Here is a 16,319-nt window from a genome sequence, read left to right as displayed (position 1 = left end):
GGGAGGAAGATCTATCAGAGGTTGCATATAGGGTGGGGCCATCCCATATCAGATTTGGTAGACAAATGTACAGATTTTAAAGATGGGTCTGGCTTTTATTGGTAACTAGTAAAAAAGGCCCGTTTCTGTAGGCAAGGAAACGGGCCTTAGGCAGGCAATTCCCCCCCCCCCCCCCCTGTGCTACGGCCCCCTCGAACCCCCCCTTCCGCGAACCTGTCGTTCCCCCCCCCCGTGCGAGCGAAAACTGCCGCCACCGCCGCCATGTTGTTCTTCCCTTCCCGTAGGTTCTTCAATCATCTTGTCTGGAAGTTCCTCTGCGTGCGTCTGACATCAGACACACGCATGCGTCTGATGTCAGACGCACGGAGTTAAACTTTCTGAGAAGATGATTGAGGAACCCCCCCAAAGGTAGTGCACAACAGCAGCGGGAGGGGAGGTGTGGTTTTCGGCGTTCCAGGGGGGGATCGACAGGTTCGCGGGAGGGGGTGGGTTTCAAGGGGGCTGTAGCGCAGGGGGGTGACAGCTGATTCCGAGGCAGTAGGAGGAGTAGGGAAACACGCTGCGCGTGTTTCCCTACTCCTCCCCTTGCCTCGGAATCAGCTGTGTTGACGTCAGTGACATCTGTGCGTGTCTGCCTCGCAGACCACTTGCAGCCAGGGAGCCACGGTCCCAAGCATAGAACGTTGGAGGTGAGAATTATTATATAGGATCAGTGCAGTTTAGGCAGGAGGGAAGAAGCCGTCTCATATCGAGAAACATTGAATATCAGTCGTGCGGCCGTGTTTTGCATTGTTTGCAGTTTCTTTAAGAGCCAATATTTTAAGTTGTAGTCCTTCCCAGCAGACAGTTATCAAGAAGTACGCCCTGTACTGGTTTCAGAACACTTCCAGCAAATTTAGAAAACCTACCAGCAAATGATTTTTTTTTTTTTTGGAGCATGTGTGCATCCTCAAATGCTAATATATCATATGGACACTGTAGGCCCTATGTACTCAAGTGCAAAGTGACTTGCAAGAATGCACTTCATGTGAAAAATAGAGAAAAATGCAAAGTAGCTCATTAATGCAAAAAAACAAAAAGGCTGAAACAAGCACACAAGAAAAGCTGACAAGCTGTCCCTCTTCTTACTGTTTCTTATGGGCAGAGTTTTTCTTCAGACCCTCATGTTTTGCTGTGTGTAACAGGATGGCATTAATAGAGGTTGCGAATTAAAAAGTAATCCACAGAAGATGAAAATAGCCACACTTTAAAATGAAGTACCGTCATATAGGAAACACTGATTCCTACACCATGCAGTAAGTATCTTGTTTTGTATTCTTTTTTTTTTAATCATTTATAATTTTTCATTTTACAAGGGTCACTTGCAAACAGTAATACAGAGATGACTGCACATTCATACAAGATAAGAAGAAAACAATCCCAACTAGATATATGGATTATATACAATCTTTCCCTTTCTTAGACCACAAAGTGAAGAAAAATAGGGAAGAGTGAAATAAGACAAGGAGATCAATTAAACAGTAAACAGAAAAAAGAAAACATGGTATTAATCTGATTATCCCCAGATATTACTCATCTAATACATTATTCCACATTGATCATCTGGTTGGCTTCTTCAAGACCATGGTGTATAGTCAATTCATTTCATTGAGAACATACTTATTGTCCAGATTTTAGTTAGAAATAATACATCTGATTACATTCTCTCTCTTTTAAAAACCAGAAATTATTTAACAATACATATACTTAAGTCTCTAATTCAAATCCCACTGATTAAAGCAATCCCAGTTTTCACAGGCTTCACTCCTTTCGAAGTAATAATTAAGGAAATATTTCTGAGGAAAACTTTAGGAGCCATACCTGGAACTCTGGGAAAAACAATAATCTCGACATTAATCATCCACAATAACATCCACCTTATCATTCAAAGTTTCTGGTCCATTATCATTTTCAGGATCATAACCACTTCTAGCTTGTGTAGAACTTCATTTATTATATCAATTTTTCACTCTCAAAGGGTTCAGTCAAATTGTCCAAGTAACTCTCCAATAAGACTATATCTGAAACAAAGTTATTTACTACCGCCATCAGGTCCCAAAGCGCCTTCCAGATGGCATTCAATGTAACTCCACAGAAGCCAAAAACTCCAAGGTGATTTCTCTTGAGGTGTTTAGGAGTAGTTCCGCCGATTCGGGTTCTGCTGTAAATGTCCTCCGTTTCAGCATATGTCTCTGACTCCTCCACTCCTTTGGACATGGTGGTTGAATAATTCGGGAGCAATGGAGTTGTTTTTCCAGGTCCAAGAGCGTCGACACTCCTTCGCCGGTGCTAATCAAAGGACTCGCCAACCCTTTCATCTGTGGGAAGTTCGACGTGCAGCAGTCCCAGTCCCGCACTTGCTGCTCAGGGGACAAAACGCTGGTCATCAGCAGCTGACCGCCGGATGTTCCCTTCCTCTCAGTTAAGGAAAGTGCAATTGCGGAAAGGGAATTTACATAAAGAAAACAAAACTTCAGAGGGCAGCTGGGCCGCTGGGCATACGAACTTCAGGTCACCATCTTACCACTCTCCCAGTTTGGGACACTCTTTGTCTGGTTTCTCCTCAGAGGCCTGTCTGATATGGGTAACCCTTCAGCATAGCCCTCTGAGTCATTGAAACACGGAAGCCCCTCCACCACTACAAGGTGGTGTCCCTTCGGAGGGGGTTTTATATTCTTTTAATAATCACTTTTTATACAGAGTGATTAAAGCTAGAGCACACTGAACAGATAACTGCCAACATTACTTCCATGGACAAACAGTTCCCTAGGAGAAACCGAAAAGAAATAAAAAAACATAAAGAAAAGGAAAAGAAAGAAACTGGACAGAGATATTGTTATTTGATGTGTTATATATTTGTTCCTGGAGCTCTTCCAGAGATGCCATCATGGTCTTTTAAGTCTGAGAGTCTCTTGTTTTTAATATTGCACTTATAAATAAATATATATATATATATATACAGGTAACAGTTCTATCCTGCTCCTATTTCTTTCATCTCAGAGCCAGGCTTGGATCTGGCACCAAGAGCCTTCATTTCCACAACCCAGGGATTTTTCTCCTGTTTTATATCCCCTCACCCCCAACCAAACACAGACACTGGTTCAGGGATGTTCCAAAGGCTGTGCAAGCGATGCAGACACACAGGACACAAGGGAGGCAGGGGCGTTATCGCCTTTGCTCAGCTGCGGCACAGTGAGGGCGTTAAGGGGCCATGTCACTCAGGGTGCAATTTACTACTACTACTAACAAACATTTCTAAAGCGCTACTAGGGTTACGCAGCGCTGTACAATTTAAACATAGAAGGACAGTCCCTGCTCAAAGAGCTTACAATCTAAAAGACAAGAGAACAATCTAAAGACAAGTGAACAATCTAGAGGACGAGTGAACAGTTAATCTGATAGGGTGGATAGATTGGGGCATTTTATATTTCTCGAGCGGTTAGGCACCGAAGGCAGCATTGAAGAGGTGAGTTTTAAGCAGAGATTTGAAGATGGGTAGGGAGGGGGCATGGCGTATGGGTAAAGGAAGATTGTTCCAGGCATAGGGTGAGGCAAGGCAGAATGCGCGGAGCCTAGAGTTGGCAGTGGTGGAGAAGGGTACTGAGAGAAGGGCTTTGTCCTGTGAGCGGAGGTTGCGGGCGGGAACATAGGGGGAGATGAGGGTGGAGAGGTAGTGAGGAGCCGCAGACTGAGTGCATTTGTAGGTAAGGAGGAGGAGCTTGAATTGTATGCGATATCTGATCGGAAGCCAATGAAGTGATTTGAGGAGAGGGGTGATATGAGTATATCGGTTTTGGCGGAATATAAGACGTGCAGCAGCGTTCTGAACGGATTGAAGGGGGGGGATAGATGGCCGAGTGGGAGGCCGGTGAGGAGTAAGTTGCAGTAATCAAGGCGAGAGGTGATGAGAGCGTGGACGAGAGTTCTGGTGGTATGCTCAGAGAGGAAAGGGCGAATTTTGCTGATGTTGAAGAGGAAGAAGCGACAGGTCTTGGCAGTCTGTTGGATATGCGCAGAGAAGGAGAGGGAGGAGTCAAAGATGACTCCGAAGTTGCGGGCAGATGGGACGGGGAGGATGAGGGTGTTATCAACAGAGATAGAGAGTGGAGGTAGAGAAGAAGTGGGTTTAGGAGGAAAGACGAGGAGCTTGGTCTTGGACATGTTCAGCTTCAGGTGGCGGTTGGACATCCATGCCGCAGGATGCTCCTCCTCTGGTTGGGTCATTGAGATGACAACTGTTGGCCACAAGACATGTTGCCAGGCTTCCCTCAGAATTTAACAACCATGAGCCCTTAATGGGTTGTCTAGGCATCATTCCACTCCACAGTCCCACTCCCTAGGCCTGTGAACACAATTGCCTTTGCAACATCCTGAAATCAAACTAGGAACTTTTCGTTTGAGCCACTAGGCTCACCCAAATTTATGTTTTAAGTCTGGTGGGTATTCCTTGTGCATGCTCCACTTCTAATCTGTACATACAGTCTCCTCAACCTATTGCACATTTGCTTTGTTGCTGTCAACACCTACAAGTTAATCCGCCAAGAGCAGCACAGTAATTTGTATCCCTCCTCAATTTTTTTATGTTCTTAGCTAGTGATTAATTGCTATTCTATTGCCAAAAGGAAATCCCTAGAAACTAATAAAAAGTGTAAAACAGGGATAACAACACTATAGTAATAAATTATGAATCTAAACTAATGAATCAGTGTAAATCATCCAAGGATAAAGCCTCCCTACAACTCCTCATACATATGATCCAGAAGCTCTGGCAAGGTTTGCACTGAGCTGAATTCTAGTTACTGAGATTCAGACTCACAAGGGTTCAATTCAGCCGTGCAATTTTGGCCCCTAGAAAGCAAATGACAGCTTTTCTCAAACTTCTCTTGGCATAAAAGGGGGGGAACTTCAATCACTACTTGGATTGTTTTCAGACTCTCCAATAGATTTTTGCAAGGGGCAGGGCCTTAGACATACTGGGCCCTAGGGCAGAAGCTAAGGAACAGGATCAGCTACGGCCAGAAATCCTTAAAGCTCCACCTCAGTGACATCAGTTATCTTTGCCGGGGGGGGGGGGGGGGGGCGGGGCTCTAGGCACTTGCTCCATTTCTGACCTCCTCTCCCCCCCCCCAGCAAAAAATAAAAAAAAATAATTGTAATCATAAACCTTGATGAGGGTTGAAATACAGATATTTGTAGCAAGTACAAGATGAAGCTTCTTGTGCTATCCACTGTCAGGCTCTGCTTTGCTTCCCTAACATGCAATTTATCCTCTAGATACATGGGCTTTGTTTGCCATCTACAGGGCCAAACCCTTTTTTCAGCTTAAAGCAGGAGACTGGCTAGTCTCCCATTTGCCCCATAACTCTTATTACATCCTCAGCAAAGAAAATATTTTTTTTTCTTCCTATGGGGAATCCTGGGACCTGGTCCATGCCACATTGCTTTCTTATATTTTATCCGATTGCATTGGATTGGATGTCAAAAATGTTTTTATAAAGACCAATTGGCAGCTATTTCTGACTACTTTTAAAGAGAAAACAATGTAATCTTACAATTAACCCAAAATCAATCAGAGGACCAGCTGGAGGAAGTGGCACAAAAACCCTTGATCATTTGTCACAAACAAAAACTGGTATAAAGGGGGGGTAGAAAGACAGAAGAGAATGGTGCTTTCTTTTCCACTTGATCTAAATAAGATACGTAGATATACATTTGATCTACCGTTCAGTACCTCTACAATTATCTACTTGTTTATGCACATTGCAGGAAGATATGAGAAGCCTTCCACAGCAAAATGTTTCACCATACGGCAAATTTAAAGGAAGTGAGTGCTTGAGTAGATCCAAACCAGCCAGAGCTCTTGGCTCTCTGAAAAGTTATGTGATTGTTTGGTCTCCCACATAGGCCACCCTCATAGCTTGTCTGTTGAGGTGAAAGTGATGACTGTTCTGTGATGTTTGGTTACTGGCTTCTTCCAGAGGATGGCAAGTAATATGACTAGCATCAGTTAGACCTTGCACTCTCCAACTGTGTCACCTCTTTTCTGGCCTATATGACCGATTATATCCAATTTGACTGTACAAAGCAAGAGAGGAGCGAATACAGAGAGTCTGCTTTGACACAGTTCAGATCTGTAGCTCTCACTGAGGCTACTAATTGCTCTTGTATGAATATGCTTCCTCCAAGGAGACAAAGTGTCATCTACCCATACCACACTAGGTACTACAAAATGTAATGTTCTTGGTCAGCTATGACTTACTGGTGATAGATGTGGTGGACAAGTTTCCAGATTTCTGATGGGATACCCAAACTTGAACTAACTACTGTGAAAAGGCATGAAACTAAATCCAAATCCAAACATGGTAATGAGCCCTCAGGGAACAGGGAAAGACATCACGTACCTTGAGCTACTAAAGGAAAAAAGCACAGGCATGGGCCCATCCACTTTCACCTCTTCCTTGAAGAGCATGACCTTATTCCCATGAACATCAATTTCTCATCTGAATCCAAGTTTTTATTATATCTTAACTAGTTTACTGCAATGCTCTTTATGCTGGACTTTCAATGAAATGACAACAGAGGCTTCAGCTAATGCAGAATACTGTGTCCTAATTAATATGTAAGACAAACAAATTTAACAGTTTAACTCCAATTTTTCTCTAAATTTAACTCTACAGGATTGATTGTTATTTAACATTGGTGGTTTGGTTTTTAAAATAATGCACAGGGTAGCACCAGTATGTGTTAAACTTGATTTTTTTCCAACAATTATTAGATCTTTGAGATCACGTGACAGGATGATTCTCTATGTTCCTGATACAAGAAGCGTAAGATAAAAAGGTGGACCTTAATGTTTTTTTTTTTACTCAAGCAGCTATGTTGTGAAATACTTTTCCTTTATTCTTATTTAACCAGGAAGAATACTTTCAATTTCACTGACAGTTATAAACTCTTTTTTATTTTTAAAGAATTTATAGCTCATGATTAATGATTTTAAGGCTTTTACATTTTTATTTTATTGTGATGTAATGATAGATTTGCAATTCCTAGCAATGGCTAGACTTATCTTTTGTAATCCACTTCATAGTTTGTGGGAATTAGCAGAATACAAATTACAAATTAGATTTGATTACATTAATAATGTACTTTAATTCTTTGACTATAGTAATAATAGGTATTCCCAATTGGTCTGACTGCCAACTACCTTCTTCCATCCCTCTTCTCTTCTGAAAAGTAGTACAACCTTGCCCATCGCTCCACTAGGTCCCTGAGTGCATCTTTGGGCTACTAAAAAACTGGTTTCAGCAAATGCATCATAATAAAAGCTTCCTAACCTTGTATCTGTGAAGGGCACCAAATGTTTATTGTGCTCCATGGAGTCCTTTGTACTAAGTTGTGGGAAAAAGGGCCCTGTGGTAGTAGTGGGGGCCATTTTTCCCATGCACCAGGGCCTTTTTACCGCGGCAGGTAAAAAGCCCCTTTAAAAAAATGGCCATGTGGTAAGAGTACTCTTACCACGTGGCCATGCGGAGGGGGAGCACTTACCACCACACACTGATGCCCAATTACCGCTGGGTTAGTGCTGCGTTCTTAAATTTTAAAATATTTTCCAGTGCGCTGGAAATGGCACTTACTCAAGCCAGAACTAATACTGGCAGCCACATTGGGCCACTGGTAGTTCCGGGATAGTGTGCGATAAGCCCACATTGGGCTTACTGATGCTTTGTAAAAGGGCCCCTGTGTTAAACATTTGCTAGATGAGATAGTAGGGTAGAAAGAAGAGAGAGGGTGAGACAAAGGAAAAAGCCAAGAACAGGGAAGGAACAGCTACAAGTGATGCATTGTAGAGAGCTTGACTAGTGCTCCACTACTTCAGCTAACAGCCCCCTGGAAGATGTGGTATGTAAATATTATGAAACGAGAGGTCACGTGACGCTATGATCGGGAGCAGTCGCTAGCGACTTGTCTCCTGCCATCCCTTCAACCCTCCGTCGATTTCTAGTACCTTAAAACGCAAACCACCGAGCTGAACTTCGGGCAGCGCTTCCAACAAGAGTTCAGGAAAGCGCTGGGAAGAAACGAAGCAGCATGGCTGCGAAATCGCTGCGAAAGAAGGATCGCAACAAAGCCCCGGAAGACAAGATGGCGGCACCCATTAGCCCGGCGGGCTCGCTGGCGGGATCGGCGTGGGTATCGGAGATCGCAGCTGAGGTGACTGGGGCAATGGAGATATTGCTAGATAAAAGACTGAGCCCAATTGATAGCAAATTAGAGCAATTGCAGAACAACATGAAAAAACTGAGCCAGGAACTCGTTTCCTACCAACAGCGCACGGGGGACCTGGAGGACAGAATGGTGACGGTGAAGGAAGCACAGACCAAGATGCAAAAATTGCTCACTGCTTGCGAAGAAAAACTCGAAGACCTTGAGAACAGGTCCCGAAGGAACAACCTGTGCTTTGTCGGGCTGCCCGAGACCCTGGAAGAACGAGACCTGCGTGCATTTCTGGAATCTTGGCTGCCGCGGGAGCTAGAGTTGAGCTCGGAGAGCAGCCTGATTCAAATAGAGAGAGCTCATAGGGTGGGACCCAGAAGGCAGCCAGAATCCAGGCCCCGAGAGGTGATCTGCCGCCTCCTCAACTTTGCGCAGAAAACTTTGATCTTACAAATGCTACGGGGAGGCAAAGAGCTACGGTATAACAATCAAAAGGTGTTATGTTTTCAAGATTATTCAGCCTCGGTGGCAGCCCAGCGGAAGAGTTTTTCTCCAATCTGCTCTCAACTGTTTGAAAGGAAAATTAAATTTGCGCTGATGTATCCAGCGAAATTGAGAATTACCTATCAATCATCAACAAAAATGTATGACTCCGTCACAGAGGCGAAGAATTTCTTACGACAGTTGGACCCGATTACAACTTGAAGAGGCAAGAAGGAGCGGAGTATTGGGTCAGATGGAACTAATGGATAACTGTAAGTTAAGCGGAGTAGCCTCTCCAGCTGGGGATTTGCACAGTGGTTGGTAATACTTGCCAGGAATGGAAAGCCATCTAAAGACCTCAGAACTATGTTTAAAGTCTCCCCAGGTTAGCGCCTGAGCTCTAAGATCCAGAAGCCTGATCCCTGAGGAAGGACAGAGAAGCTATTTGCTATGGTTAAATTGGTGTTTATAGAGTTTATAGGTTACAAATACACAGACTTTGAGGAGTTTGGACAGTTTCCTTGCAAAACAGGCCATGGGGAGCTCTGCTACCACATGACAGAGAAGAAGCACTAACTGATTGCATACATGGAAACTGCAGTTTAATGTTTGGTTCTAAGTGTTTGTAGGAAGTATGGATTTATGAAAGCGGTGCAGACCCACACGAACTGGAACTTGGGATAGCACCCGCTTTGCATTGATGAGCAGACCTGCATATCTAGCCTAAAGGGGGACTTTTGGGACATGTAGTTGTGTGGGAGAATAAACCTGTATTAACAGCGCAGCACAGGATCAGCATATTTAGCGCATTACAGAATGTGATATGTATGTAGATTGAAGTTGCGAAGAGTACGGATTAGTTACTAGTGACTTGCTAATAGTTGGGGACTTGTTGGGGAAGTGTGGATGTTACGGTGTTTGCTAGAGGGGAGGGGGGAAAATGGCGTCAAACGTGATGGTCTCAATCAGGGACCCAGGGGTTTGGAATGGGAAGCAAGGTAGGGGAAGGAGAAGGAAGGGCGGGGAGGGAAGGGGGATGCAAGGGTGGGATGGGACAGCCCTGTTTGCATGTGGTTGTATTGGTAACACATTGAGGACAGACCTGGGGAAGAGCATGTAACAGAGGAGATAGAGGTACAAATGACTGAGGGAGTGGAGGCTGAGACACTCCCTTGGCATAAACAGAATCCAAGAAGCTGGCAAGTAGAGGCCCTAGATCTGAGAGAGCTGTGACATGACAACATTACAGATACTGACCTGGAACGTTGGGGGTATACACTCCCCGGTAAAGAGACAAAAAATACTGAAGGTGCTGAATGACAGGAAAGTGTCAGTAGCCTTCTTACAAGAAACACATCTAACACGAAAAGAGCATGAAAAATTGAAAACATGGTGGGTGGGAGAAATGTATGATGCTCCGGCGTGGAGAAAAAAGGGGGGTGTAGCAATTTTAATTAAGAAAGGTCTAAATGTAGAAGTAAAAAGAGTGACTGTTGATCCAGGGGGGGAGGTATGTCCTGGCCTCAGTGATTCTAGAAAGGCAGCTTTTATTACTCTGTAACATTTATGCTCCAAATAACTATGACAAGCGGTTTTTTACCCAAATTATTCGCAAAATTCATGCAATGGGAGATATCCCAATAGTGTTGGGGGGTGATCTGAATGATGTTTTGGACCCTGCTTGGGATAGATCCAATCCAACAGGGCAGGAGATGGTCAGACGGGAAAGAGGTACATTAAGGTTGTGTGATGCACTGGAATTGGTAGATGTGTGGAGAACGCTGCACCCTACAGAAAAAGATTTCACGCACCTCTCTAGAGCTCACCAAACGCTCTCTAGAATAGACTATATAATGCTATCACGGGATTTACTGACTAAAGTGGAGGAAGCTCAGATAGGCCCCATTATGATTTCTGATCATGCCTGGGTGAGGATGCAGATAAGGGTGGGAGAGGGGAGACCTGCTTTGGGGGCGTGGCGATTCCCTGCACATTTATATCGGGACAGTCAATTCTTGCCTTTTCTGGTGGAGAAGTGGAAGGAATATTGTGCCAATAATGAGCAGCATAAGGCAGACCCTGTTCTCTTTTGGGAGTCAGCAAAGACTGTCCTCAGGGGAGAGATAATCTCTTACCTGGCCTTTAAAAGGAAGGTCCGGAATAGAGAGGTGTATCGTTTGGAGAGGCAGGTGGTAGCTTTAAGGCAACAATACAGCCAAGGGCACACCTTGCGAATTCAATCACAGTTATTGGAGGCGCAGCAAGCCTTAAATGAGTTGCTACAAGAGAGGGCGCAGAAAACAAACATGTATTATAAGTATCAGCTATATAGGTTTGCAAATAAAAGTGGGAGATTCCTGGCCCGGCTTGTGAATAAGAGGTTTAGAGCTAAAAAAATACTTACCATGCAGACTAACACGGGGGAGCGGGTCAACACTGATGAAGATATATTGTCAATTTTAGGGGACTTCTTTCATCAAATGTATACACAGCAGGAAGACCTAGTGCGTCCTAGCGCAGCATACCTTAACAGTATGGATCTGCCACAGGTCACTGAAGATGACGCAGAGGTGCTGAACGCACCCATAGCTGTGGAGGAGGTCGAGCTAGTGATCAAATGGAGTAAATTAGGGAAGGCACCGGGGCCGGATGGCATGAGGAATGAGTTCTATAAAATCTTAAATTCTGAGATTAGCCCGTTGCTGGTGGAAGTGTTTAATAGAACTATCCAACAGGGGCAGTTACCGTTGCACCTTAATAGAGCACAGATAACTGTGTTACCAAAGCCCGGCAAGCCAGCAGATCGGCCGGATTCGTATAGACCGATCTCATTATTGAATGTTGAGTTAAAATTTCTGGCAAAGATTCTGGCAAATCGACTGGCTAGATTCCTTCCATCCCTGATAATGGAATCTCAGGTGGGGTTCACATGTGGTAGGGTAATCGCCAAGAATATGAGAAGGATATGGGTAGCTTTGGAAAGGGTAAGAACAGAACGGACCCCGGCAATGTTGATAAGTTTCGACGTTGAAAAAGCGTTCGATAGAGTGGACTGGAATTTCTTATTTGGAGTGCTGAGGGCTTATGGCATTACTGGTTCATATCTGCAGGCGGTCAAAGCCTTGTATGCGGGCCCTGAAGTGCAGGTTTGTGCGAATGGGTTACGGTCAGATTGGTTTCCGATACGGAGAGGGACGAGACAAGGATGCCCGTTGTCGCCACTTTTTATTTTGGCGCTGGATCCCCTCTTAAGAGAAATCCAACGTAATGTAGATATTAGTGGAGCTGCAATTAGACAGCATACATTTAAGACAGCTGCATTTGCTGATGACTTGTTGGTGTTAATTACAGACCCCAGGAGATCATTGCCATATCTTATGGAAAGTTTAGAGGAATATGGGAACTTCTCGGGTTTCAAATTGAACCTCATGAAATCAGAGGAACTGGCTAGTTCGGAAGACCTTCAGCGAACGTGGGAGGGTGGGTTCCCTTTAAGATGGGCACAGGGGTCATTTAGATACCTGGGAATATAACTCCCAATGGACACAAGCCAGATATACGGGTTAAATATAGCCAAGTTATTACAGGACACGAAAGAGAAATTAGCCCGATGGTCGAGTCTTCCTCTTGTCTCTAATGGGATGGATACAGCTGTACCGAATGATTGTGTTCCCAAGGTGGCTATATGTTCTGCAGGCACTGCCACTGAGACTGACAAAGCGAGATGTGAGTGCATTGAGGAGAATGGTGGTAAAATTTTGCTGGGCGGGTAAAAAGTCTAAAATGAAGTGGCAATATTTAATAGGCAACTGGAGACAGGGAGGGTTGGGCCTACCAGACATGCGACTATACAACCAGTCATGTCTCCTGAGACACCTGCGGGATTGGATTTTAGGCACCACCACTTATACGGATATGGAGATGGAAAGGGCGTTCTTCTTTCCTTGGTATTTATATTACTTATTACATGTTAAAAGGAAAGGAAACTTACCAGAAAGAATCAGAGGTAGTATATTGCTGGGGCCGTTGTGGCATATGTGGAGGGAATTAGTGCAGAGATGGGGTCAGGACCCGACCACCAGTATATTAATCCCGATAAGTGGAAATGACGATTTTACACCAGGCAGAGATAATGTAGTGATCCGTAGACTTCAGGAACAAGGAGTGGACTTGCTAGAAAGTTTTATTAAGGAAGATGGTACTTTGATTTCAGTAACTGACTTTACACAAAGGTGCGCGGGGGGCCTAGCAACGATACTAGCCTATCATCAATTAGCTCATTATGTACAAAGCATGCCAAAAGAGGGGCTGTCTCAAGGGTTTGGGAGACAGCTGCGGGAGGGGCCAGGTCTCGGTATCCTGGTTTTGCAAAGAACTAGAGAAAGGACAACCAGAAAGGCAAGTACTAGAGGTGGCTGACAGATGGAGTGCAGAAGCACTGCAACAAATATCTGAACGACACATACAGCAATCAGTGATGGGGATGGCGAGAGTAGTTCATAGTGCCGAACTTCAAGAGTGCCAGTTCAAGGTGTTGCACAGAGCCTATTTCTCTCCCAGACGGGCATTCCACGCAAAGGTTACAGACTCTGATAACTGTCCAAAATGTAAGCAGGGGGGTGCAACTTTGACGCATTGCCTATGGCAGTGCAGGTACATCAAATCCTTTTGGTGGGGCCTGGGTAAATTCCTGAGTGGGGTACTAGGATATTCAATTGTGATTACCTTTGACAGAATGCTGCTTGGTATGCCTGGGCAATGGGGTGTGGGAACACAAGAGGAACGCCTGTTTTTTAATAAATCCTGCATAGTGGGGAAAAAGTGCATTCTTAATCACTGGCTAATGGACATGCCTCCCTCCTACTGGTACTGGAGAAATAAGCTGCATCAGCTCATGCTTTGGGAAGCGAGAGGGGCACGATTGACACCAAAAAGACAAGCATAATTTCTGGCTATTTGGAGGAAATATATTAATAAGATATCACCGAGAGCACGCAGTCAAGTACTCAATGGGCTATCGTGGGGAGACGGCGGAAGGTAGATAGGCCCAACAATAGGGTGTGGAAGCAGGAAGAGGGGGGAACAGGACGACATAACTGTTAGTTGTTGGATAATAGTTAGCAAACTGATTAGTTATATTCAGATTGAAGTGTACTGTCTATCTTGTAATGTTTGCCCAGAGTTTACATACAAAATCGTTTAAACATAAATATTATGAAACACTGATTTTATTTCCATAAAGAGGACCTTTTTTATTTACCTTTTACAAATAGTATACAGCCAAGTATACAAAGCAAATACCATGAAGAAATCAAACATTCAATAATCAAACGGACCACATCTGATCCTAGAAAACAATAGGCATCAAGTCCACATCAAGAGGAAGTTAGCAGAATTACCAGAGAGTGGAAAAAAGGAAAAAAAAACATGTAATCAATTTAAGTTAAACTATTAAAGTTGCCTAGTGCATACAAAAAATACTAAATCCTAAATTCCCTTTAAGTAAAGCTCACCAGCAAAATAATCATTTAAGATATAACTCAAGAATTATCAGAAGAAACATATTTTTTCCTTTAGAAACATTTCCAATTAACTGGAATCCCCCAAAATATACTGATTATTTACATGTGTGACATGGCATTTACAAGGACATTTAAGAAAGAAAGTACCACCTAAAGCCCGAACCTTAGGCTTCAAGCTATGGGAGGATTTTCTTCTCAGTTGTATACACCTGGCCACATCAGGTAACACTGAAATAAAATGGCCAAATAAAAAAAAAAAACAGATCTTTTAGAAAAAGTTTGAGAATTGAAAACTTTTGACCTTCTGATTAAAAAGTTACATCTAGTGTGGCTCTTTTAAAAATTAATTTTTGAGAAGATTCCAGAAATCTGGAAATGTCCAGCCTATCTGGTAATGCAATCTGATCAAAGTCCCCTTCCTCATTAACAGACTTTTTACCTGAGGGTAAATAATATGCACTGACAATAGCTAAAGAATCCATCTGAGAACAACATAATACATCTTTTACATACAACTTAAAGAGCTCAAGAGGAGAGATGTAATGAGTTACTGGAAAACTTAAAACTCTCACTCTTAGCCTGATATCTGTTCTCAAGTGCTCTAAATTCATTTGCACTGACAAACTAACTTTAACCAACGATGCTATCACAACTTGAAGGTTAGACAATTGAGTTTCTGATTTTAACAGATGATGTTCATCTGTGGTTAGTCTCTGCTCCTGCACATTTTACCAGAAGATTCGTCAGTAAATTTACAAAACTGAATTAAAATAGCTTCCAAACTTTTTTCCATTCTAGTCAACCCAGCCAAAACATCTTTAAGAGTATGTTCGGACTGAGGATGAGTGTTAGTGAACAATAAAGATTGAGAGATATTAGGAATAGGCTTCGGCAAAGGCAAATTACTCCCAGAGCTGGAGTTTTCCAATAATAAAGGCAAGGTATCCCAAAGAGATTCATCTTGATCAGGAATCTCAGGCTCGTTACTGCCAACTAGCTGATTCCTTTCCATCAATAGTGCCGGTTGAGTGAGCGGAGTTCGAAGTCCTGATGTGGTCAAGGTGTCAGGGGTGGAAACACCATTACCACTGCCCGGGTCCATCACTGCCACCTGCACTTGGACATGTTAATCCATCGGCCATGTACAGGGGATAACTTGTTGGCCACACTGATGTTACTTTTGGCCTTTTTCTGCTTCCCTATAAATGACAAAGTTCCTGGCTCCTAAGTTGGCTCTGAAGGGGCTCCAAAGGGGCGTATCCCTTTGGTCATGTCCCTTCGGGCACGTGCCCACTGCCACGTACCACAGTATGGCTGGGGGTTATGAAGGCAGTCAGGATCCTGCTGCTGGATGGAACATACCCCTATAGCAGTCTGTGGCTTGCCTGCACAATAGGGCAACAATGACACCCTGAGCGGAGGAGTAACCTAGTGGTTAGTGCAGTGGACTTTGATCCTGGGGAACTGGGTTCGATTCCTACTGCAGCTCCTTGTAACTCTGGACAAGTCACTTAACCCTCCATTGCCCCAGGTACAAAATAAGTACCTGTACATAATATGTAAAACCACTGACTGTAACCACAGAAAGACGTTATATCAAGCCCCTTTCCCCAGAAGATAACCTTTTTATTGCTGCCTTGCTACCACAAAACTCTGCTTTGCTCTTTTCACAAATTTTAGTGAATTATAGATGGTTTCTCATAAAAATCTCCTCCACAAGTCCACTTTTTCTTAACGCAGCAGTTTCCTCCTGCTCCTTTGGACTACCAGTTCAATCAGAACCAGGGCTGGGATCTGACACTATAAATCTTTATGGACAAATAGCCAGCGATTTCCCCCCTTCCCCATTTATATCCCTCCAACACAAAGTGACAATCCTCAGCCAGGGGCCAAGCACCAGGAAACCTTTGGTTCCTTCTCAAAAACTCTGCAAGCATGGGCCCTAAATCTAGCAATCAAGCCAATGACAGAAGAGTACAACTTCTTTCTCCCCACCTTCCTGGGGCTACAAGTCCTTGCAGCATTCCCAGCTGATCCTACAAGCAGAAGACCTGACTCAAG

The sequence above is a fragment of the Microcaecilia unicolor genome, chromosome 3 (assembly GCF_901765095.1).
Source record: "Microcaecilia unicolor chromosome 3, aMicUni1.1, whole genome shotgun sequence".
NCBI lineage: Eukaryota > Metazoa > Chordata > Amphibia > Gymnophiona > Siphonopidae > Microcaecilia > Microcaecilia unicolor.
The sequence above is the reverse complement of the archived record's forward strand: the minus strand, read 5'-3'. Positions refer to the sequence as shown.